Here is an 8,165-nt window from a genome sequence, read left to right on the forward strand (position 1 = left end):
CGTATCATATGACCAGTGGCCGTATGTTTTGGACACCCGAGTGAAGAGAGGAGCGGAGCTGTCAACTGATCACCACCTGGTGGCGAGTTGGATCAGATGGCAGGGGAAGATGCCGCATAGACCTGGCAGACCCAAACGCATAGTGAGGGTCTGCTGGGAATGCCTGGCAGAAGAACCTGTCAAGATGGTCTTCAACTCCCACCTCCGGCAGAGCTTTGACCGCGTCCCTAGAGCAGTGGGGGACATTGACTCCCTGTGGGCCTTGTTCCACTCTGCGATTGTTGAGGCGGCTGGTGCTAGCTGTGGTCCCAAGGTGGCCGGTGCCAGTCGTGGTGGCAACCCCCGTACCCACTGGTGGACACCAGAGGTTCGGGGAGCCGTCAGGCTGGAGAAGGAGGCCTACAGGGCGTGGCTGGTCTGTGGGTCTCCAGAGGCAGCAGACAGGTACCGGATAGCCAAGCGGGGTGCAGCAGTGGCAGTTGCCGAGGCAAAAGCTCAGGTGTGGGAGGAGTTTGGTGAGGCCATGGAGAAAGACTATCGATTGGCTCCAAAGAGGTTATGGCAAACTGTCTGGTGCCTCAGGAGAGGAAGGCAGCAACTCGCTCACACTGTTTACAGTGGGGATAGAGAGCTGCTGACGTCAACTGGGGCTATAGTCGGACGGTGGAAGGAATATTTTGGGGAGCTCCTCAATCCCACCTACGCGCATTCCTAGGAGGAACCAGAGCCGGGAGACCTGGGGATGGACTGTCCAATCTTGGGGGCAGAAGTTGCTGAAGTAGTCAAACAACTACACAGCGGCAGAGCCCCGGGGGCGGATGAGGTTCGTCCAGGGTATCTCAAGGCTATGGATGTTTCAGGGCTGTCATGGTTGACATGTCTCTGCCAAATTGCGTGGTCATCAGGGGCAGTTCCTGTGGAGTGGCAGACCGGGGTGGTGGTCCGCATCTTTAAGAAGGGTGACCTGAGGGTGTGTTCCAACTATAGGGGGATCACACTCCTCAGTCTCCCTGGAGAGGTCTATGCCAAGGTACTGGAGAGGAGGGTCCGATCAATAGTTGAATCTCAGATTGAGGAGGAGCAATATGGTTTTCATCCTGGCCGTGGAACAGTGGACCAGCTCTATACCCTTGCAAGGGTGACGGAGGGGCATGGGAGTTTGCCCAACCAATCCACATGTGTTTTGTGGATTTGGAGAAGGCTTTTGACCGTGTCCCCAGGGGCACCCTGTGGGGGATGCTCCAGGAGTATGGGGTGAGTGGCTTTCTGTTAAGGGCCATTCAGTCCCTTTACCAGAGGAGCGTGAGTTTGGTCCGCATAGCCAGTAGTAAGTCGGACGTGTTCCTGGTGAGGGTTGGACTCCGCCAGGGCTGCCCTTTGTCACCGGTTCTGTTCATTACCTTTATGGACAGAATTTCTAGGCGCAGCCGTGGTGTGGAGTGTGTCGAGTTTGGTGGCAGGAGAATCTCTTCTCTGCTTTTTGCGGATGATGTGGTCCTCCTAGCTTCATCCAGCTCTGACCTTCAGCTCTTGCTGGGTAGGTTCGCGGCCGAGTGTTAAGCGGCTGGGATGAGGATCAGCACCTCCAAATCTGAGACTATGGTTCTCGACTGGAAAAGGGTGGCTTGCCAACTCTGGGTCGGGGGAGAGGTCCTACCTCAAGTGGAGGAGTTTAAGTATCTCGGGGTCTTGTTCGCGAGAGAGGGTAGGAGGGATCGGAAGATCGACAGGCAGATTGGTTCAGTGTCTGCAGTGATGCGGACGCTGAGCCGATCTGTCGTGGTGAAGAGGGAGCTGAGCCAGAAAGCCAGGCTCTCAATTTACTGGTCATCTACGTCCCAATCCTCACCTATGCTCATGAACTTTGGGTAATGACCGAAGGGTTAGGGTTAGGGTTGGGGTCCTGCCAGAGGAGCTGGTGGACGTTGCCGGGGAGAGGACGGTCTGGAGCTCCTTAGTTGGGATGCTGCCCCCGCAACCCAGACCCGGATAAGCGGAGGAAGATGACGACGACATTGACCTGCTTCTAGGAGCCGCTCTTCTGTCCAGCCGCCTTTATAGTCTCTCCAGACTAGAAAGGGAGTGTATGGAGAAATGTATTACTGAGAGATGGCCGCTAGTATCATTTGTCCCTCAACATCACCCTTGGGGGCAGGGTTCTTTTTTGTCCCCAAGAAGGATGGTACACTGCGGCCCTGTATTGATTACCGAGGGCTAAATCTCATTAAAGTTAAGAATAATTATGCACTGCCTCTTCTCTCCTCTACATTTGAGCCCATACAGGACACCAACATTTTCACTAAGCTGGATCTCCGGAATGCATACCACCTGGTCAGGATCAAGCAGGGGGACGAATGGAAGACCATGTTCAAAACCCCCCTCAGGCACTACGAGTACCTGGTAATGCAGTTTGGTTTGACCAACGCTCCAGCAGTTTTGCAGGCTCTCATCAACTCCATGCTGGGTGATTTCAGAAAACGTTTTGTCTCTGTTTATCTCGATGATATTTTAATCTTCTCAAAGGATGCAACTGAACATGAGGAGCATTTTAGGGCTGTGTAACAGCACCTTCTGCAGAGCAGACTCTTCGTGAAAGCTGAGAAGTGGGAATTTCATGTGCCATCTGTTAGATTCCTAGGATTCTTCTTGGAGAACGGGCAGTTGAAGGCAGACCCGGAGAAAACCCAGGTGATTCTGGACTGGCCTACACCCACCACCAGGAAACAAGTTCAGCGCTTCCTGGGCTTCATAAACTTCTACCGCCGCTTCATCTGTAACTACAGCTAGGTCGCAGCCCCACTAACCAGTCTGACCTCCATTTCCAGAAACCTTTGTTTGGACCACCCAGACCGAGGACGCCTTCTCCCTGCTCAAAGCTAAGTTCACCCATGCCCCTGTGTTGATCCGACCAGACCCCTCCAGGCAGTTCACAGTGGAGGTCGATGCCTCTGACACTGGAGTGGGAGCCGTACTCTCTCAGGTAGCCCCTAATGATCACGTCCTCCATCCCTGTGCTTTTTTTTTCTCAACGTCTTTTGCCAGCGGAGCGCAACTATGATGTCGGAGACAGGGAACTTCTCGCGATGAAGCTCGCTTTGGAGGAGTGGAGATAATGGCTCGAGGCGGCGGAGCTTCCGGTGGTGATCTGGACTGATCATAAGAACTTGGCTTACCTCAAGGACGCAAAAAGACTCAACCTCAGACAGTACCGTTGGTCATTGTTCTTTTCTCATTTTAACTTCATTATTTCCTACAGACCTGGAGCCAAGAACACAAAACCAGACGCCCTCTCCCAACAGTTCTCCTCAGACAAGGAACTCGAGCCTACCACCATCATACCCCCCTCCTGCATCGTCGGGGCCCTGACCTGGGACATTCGTACACAAGTGCTACAGCACTTAAGACTGACCCAGGCCGAGGTAACGGTCCACGTAACCGACTCACTGTCAGGATCTGGGGTGGGTTAGCACCATTCTGTTCATTCTGCATCAAGTCTCTGTAGGTGGGCGGTTCCGGAGAGCGGCCAACTGCAAGCTATTGCCAATCAACCGGTCCAGCGTTCATAAGGAGCTGAGAGATCACTTCACTTTGCCGGATCATTACTCACTTTGGGTAGCTCTCGCCAACTAGAGTTAACTATAGTCTTTGTCCCTGTCTTGTGCTCACTTGTTTTGCTGTTGAAATTACTTTGCCTTATCCTCACCTCAGACCACCTCTGCAATAACCTGGACAACACATTCGAGCCTGATCTCCCTCCACGCCTGGACCGACCCGCTCTCCCAAAGCTCACCCCCCACTGGATTTTGGATAACCTCTGACGCTTCTCACCCCAGTCCTGCCTGCCCTTCCAAAATCCCCAGGCTTGTCAGTCCACAGTAAGGTCCACAGAGACTGAGTCTTAAGTTCTGTTTCTCTCTGCCAAACCCCCCACCAGTGTCTATCTCTGCAGACCCCGCCCGGAGCTGTGTTCAGCATCACCACCACGTCTGGCTATGCACCCTCAGTTACCCCTTTAATAAACATTTGCTTTTTTCTCCTTACCTACGTCTCCTCGCTTGATTCCGCATTTCTTGGGTTAGGAAACTCCCCACAGTCATGACAGTGCCGTTAACAAAGCAGGCATCTGAAATATCCACTTTTGTCACACCAGATGCTTTCCTGCAGTAGACCGTCATGCCGTTTGGCATGCAAAATGCCCCTGCTACCTTCCAGAGGTTAATTAACAGCATTTTTGGTAACATTAACAGTTACAGTGCATACTTAGACGACATTGTTGTTCATACCACCTCCTGAACCTCACACTTAGAAACATTGCATCTTTTGTTTCGCTGGTTGGCAGATGCCGGCTTAATAGTCAACCTTGCGTAGTGTGAGTTTGTCAAAGCAATCGTAACTTACCTGGGAAAGGAAGTTGGACAAGGTTACGCGAGAACGCTTGCCAATAAAGGGCATGCAATTCAGGATTTCCCTACCTCCCCCATAGGAATTCTGGGAGGGAAGTGGAGCTGGAGTGGTGGTAGAGTAGGTGAGGTCCAGAGATGGGTAACTGTAGAGCAGGTGGTGAACCGTAGGGAACTCCTGAATAGAGTCTGGGCAGTAGAGTGAGATGTAGCTTATGGTATAATGCTGGAGGGTGGACAGGATATATATATAGGTCTAACCTGCATTACCGTCAATCAACAGGCTCAAGTAAATTTTCTGAACATATGTATTTTCTATGACAGTAGTTCATTTTAGGACAAATAGTTGATGCTCTAAAACTTTTAGGCAAAGCAGCAACGAATAGTTTGATTGTTTGTTTGAAAATTGTTAATGAAGTCTTTAAAAGTATCACAGCAACCAGCATCCTGGCATGCATTACGTTCGATGACTCAATGCTCCCTGTCTCAATTAGGTAATTATTTGCACACTTGTGTACCACACACCTGAAGTGCACTTTGCTGAAGACTGCAAGGTGCAGTGGGAGCATTGGGATTGGGTTTATGGTGGAGACTGCTGCACCCAAAATAACAGGAAATATGTCACAAGACCCTTTGGTAGTGTTAAAATTGTAAATAACATTTTTAAACAACACTTAAATGCAGATTATTCACAGAACTTAAAGTTTGTATGATGTATAGGTTGTTTAGTTAAAATGTTATGGTTTGTTTTTTTATATTTTGAGACTCTTCTTCTCCCTTCTCCTGTTAGACTGGTGGGGTGGCGCCCTACTGCCCCCTATGGATGAGCCACCTTTGGTCCCAACACTGCCTCTGAGTGGGGGCAAGTCCAGAGCAACAGACTGTCCCAGCCCTCTCCAGGAATCTGGTTCAGGAGCCCAAGTCATGGGATGAAATGAAACCAACTCAGGCTCTTTCCCCACCATAGAGGAAACACGTACCAAGAGCAAACTTCTGTTGCTGAGGATCGTACTGCAAAGGTCCCTGCCTTCAGCCTCTGCCCACACTACTTTGCACCTGACGCAAGGGAAGGGGGACTCATGTTTCTTCTTTAGGCTGTGCCCAGCCAGACTTTAGTGCCATGGGTGAAAGCCCAGTCAGCAGGTACTTGCCAGCATGCCCCACTCCCAAGCCTGGATCCAGAGGGGAGCCCCATTGAGCTGCATCTGATGGACTCTTCTCCAGAATTCCTGAATAGACCTTACCAGGGAGGTTCAGGAGTGCAATCTCCTTGTAGTTGCAACACACTCTGCGGTCCCCCTTTTTAAATAGGGGGACCACCATCCCAGACTGCCAGTCCCGAGAAACTGCCCCGATGTCCACGCATTATTGCAGAGCCACATCAGCCAACACAGCCCCACAACATTCAAAGCCTTAAGGAACTCATCTACCCCAGAGCCTTGCTACCGTAGAGCTTTTTAACCACCTCAGTGATCTAAGCCCCAGAGACTGGAGAGCCCAACTCAAAGTCCCCGGACTGTGCTTCCTCACTGGAAGATGTGCCGGTGGGATTGAGGAGGTCTTCGAAGTACTCCACCCACCAATCCACAATATCCCGAGTAGAGGTCAGCAGCACACCATCCCCACTATAAACAGTGTTGGTAGTGCACTGTTTTCCCCTCCTGAGGTGCTGGATGGTGGACCAAAATCTCCTCAAAGCCGTGTGGAAGTTTTGCTCCATGGTCTCACCAATCTCCTCCCACACCTGGGTTTTAGTCATCGCAACCACCCGAGCTGCATTCCACTTGGACTGCTGGTATCTATCAGCTGCCTCTGGACTCCCACGGGCCAAAAATACCTGATAGTACGCTTTCTTCAGCTTGACAGCATCTCTACCCGCTGGTGTCCAACAGGGGGGTGTTGGGGGTTGCTGTCTCGACAGGCACCGAAGACCCTGCGGCCACAGCTCTGGTTGACTGCCTCAAAAATGGAGCCATGGAACAGGGCGCATTCGGACTGAATGCACGATTCAATTTTATCATTTCCTACAGACCTGGTTCCAAGAACACCAAGCCAGATGCCCTATCTCGCCAACATTTGCCCTACCAGGATCCGGAACCTAACCCCATTCTGCCACCTACCTGTGTGATTGGAGGTCTAACCTCGGACATGAGGAACCAAGTGCTAGAAGCCGCCTCCCCCAGAACATTTTGGAAGTTCTGTCAGAGGTGGGAGTTGAAGCTCCTTCTGACCTGAGACTCTGCCAGACGTTCCTAGCAGACCCTCACAATACGTTTGGACCTGCCAGTTCTGACCAGCTTCCTCATCCACCATCAGAGCCAACTCACCACCAGGTAGTGGTCAGTTGACAGCTCGGCCCCTCTCTTCACCTAAGTGTACAAGACATGCGGCTGCAGATTAGATGAAATGATAACAAAGTCGAGCTGTGGCCTAAGGTATCCTGGTGCCAAGAGCACATATGGACACCTTTATGTCTGAACATGGTGTTCATTATGGACAATCCATGACTAGCACAGAACTCTGATAACATAACCTAGCTCGAATTCAGATCAGGGGGGCCGTTCCTCCCAACCACACCTCTCCAGGCCTCACTGTCATTGTCCACACGACTGTTAAAGTCCCCCAACAGAACGAGGTGGTCACCAGAAGGAGCGCTCTCCAGCACCTCTTTCAAGGTCTCCAGAAAGAGTGGGTAGTCTGAACTGTATTTTGGTGCATAAACCACAGTTAGGACCCGTCCCCCCCACACGTAGGTGTAAACCTCAACGCACAAGCACCCAGATAAGGGGGTATGCCCACCCCTGCTCGGCACCTCTCAGTAGGAGCAACTCCAGAGTGGTAGAAAGTCCAACCCCTCTCAAGGAAACTGATTCCGGAGCCAGAGCTATGCGTTGAGGTGAGTCTGACTATATCTAGTTGGAAGCTCTCAACCTCACACACACACTCAGGCTCCTTCCCCACCAGAGAGGTGACATTCAACATGCCAGCAACCAGCTTCTGTAGCCAAGGATCAGACTGCCAAGGTCCCCGCCTGCAGCCACCACCCGTCACACACTGCACCCGACCCCTTTGGCCCCTCCCACGAGTGGTGAACCCATGGGAAGGGGGACCCATATTTCTACTTCAGGCTGTGCCCAGCCAGACTTCGTAGGTGAAAGCCCGGTCACTAGGCGCTCGCCAACGTGCCCCACCTCCAGGCCTGGCTCTAAGGGGAGCCACAGTGACCTGCATCCGGGTGAGGGAAGACTGTTTACATTTATGTTTTTCTTCATAAGGGGTCTTTGATTTTTTTGTAAAACTAAATTCTCAAATTTGTGTTAACTAAAACGCATTTTTGTCCAAAATAAACCAAGAATTAAACTAAGCCGGCTGCCAAAAAACAACACTGGGATGGAGTGGGACAATAATTCATCCCAGCTGCCTTTTCTCTGTCCGAGTGTGTGTAAGCAATCCAATTTGCCGATGGAGAATTTCCAGAGGGGAGGACTTAATGACAACCATGTTATTGGGAAATGTCTCCGTTCTCTGATGGGCAATTTGTCATAGTTGGAATTCAATTAGATGGAGGCATGGTTTCATAGAATATAAGCATCTTATTTCCAGGTTGATAAAATGTCTCAAGTAAATAATTTACATTATGATCTTAATATAGTGTCAACAATATTGGGCCTAACATTGCTCTAAAAGGTTTAAAATAGTATTATACAGGTCCTTTAACTCCCATATTATCATGTCACATACATTTGACTGAATAAAGACACAAAA

The 8,165-nt window shown here is 50.8% G+C and overlaps 1 long non-coding RNA gene across 1 annotated transcript; it reads left to right on the forward strand.

Moving 5' to 3' along the window:
- The first annotated feature begins 1,517 nt into the window (after positions 1-1,517).
- LOC139066124 (uncharacterized) lies at positions 1,518-3,869 on the forward strand. The gene is made up of 4 exons (XR_011519095.1): positions 1,518-2,688; positions 2,826-3,419; positions 3,503-3,612; positions 3,709-3,869. It is a non-coding gene; the product is annotated as an uncharacterized lncRNA (long non-coding RNA).
- Positions 3,870-8,165: the final 4,296 nt, after the last annotated feature.

Source organism: Nothobranchius furzeri, chromosome 2 (assembly GCF_043380555.1).
Source record: "Nothobranchius furzeri strain GRZ-AD chromosome 2, NfurGRZ-RIMD1, whole genome shotgun sequence".
Classification (NCBI taxonomy): domain Eukaryota; kingdom Metazoa; phylum Chordata; class Actinopteri; order Cyprinodontiformes; family Nothobranchiidae; genus Nothobranchius; species Nothobranchius furzeri.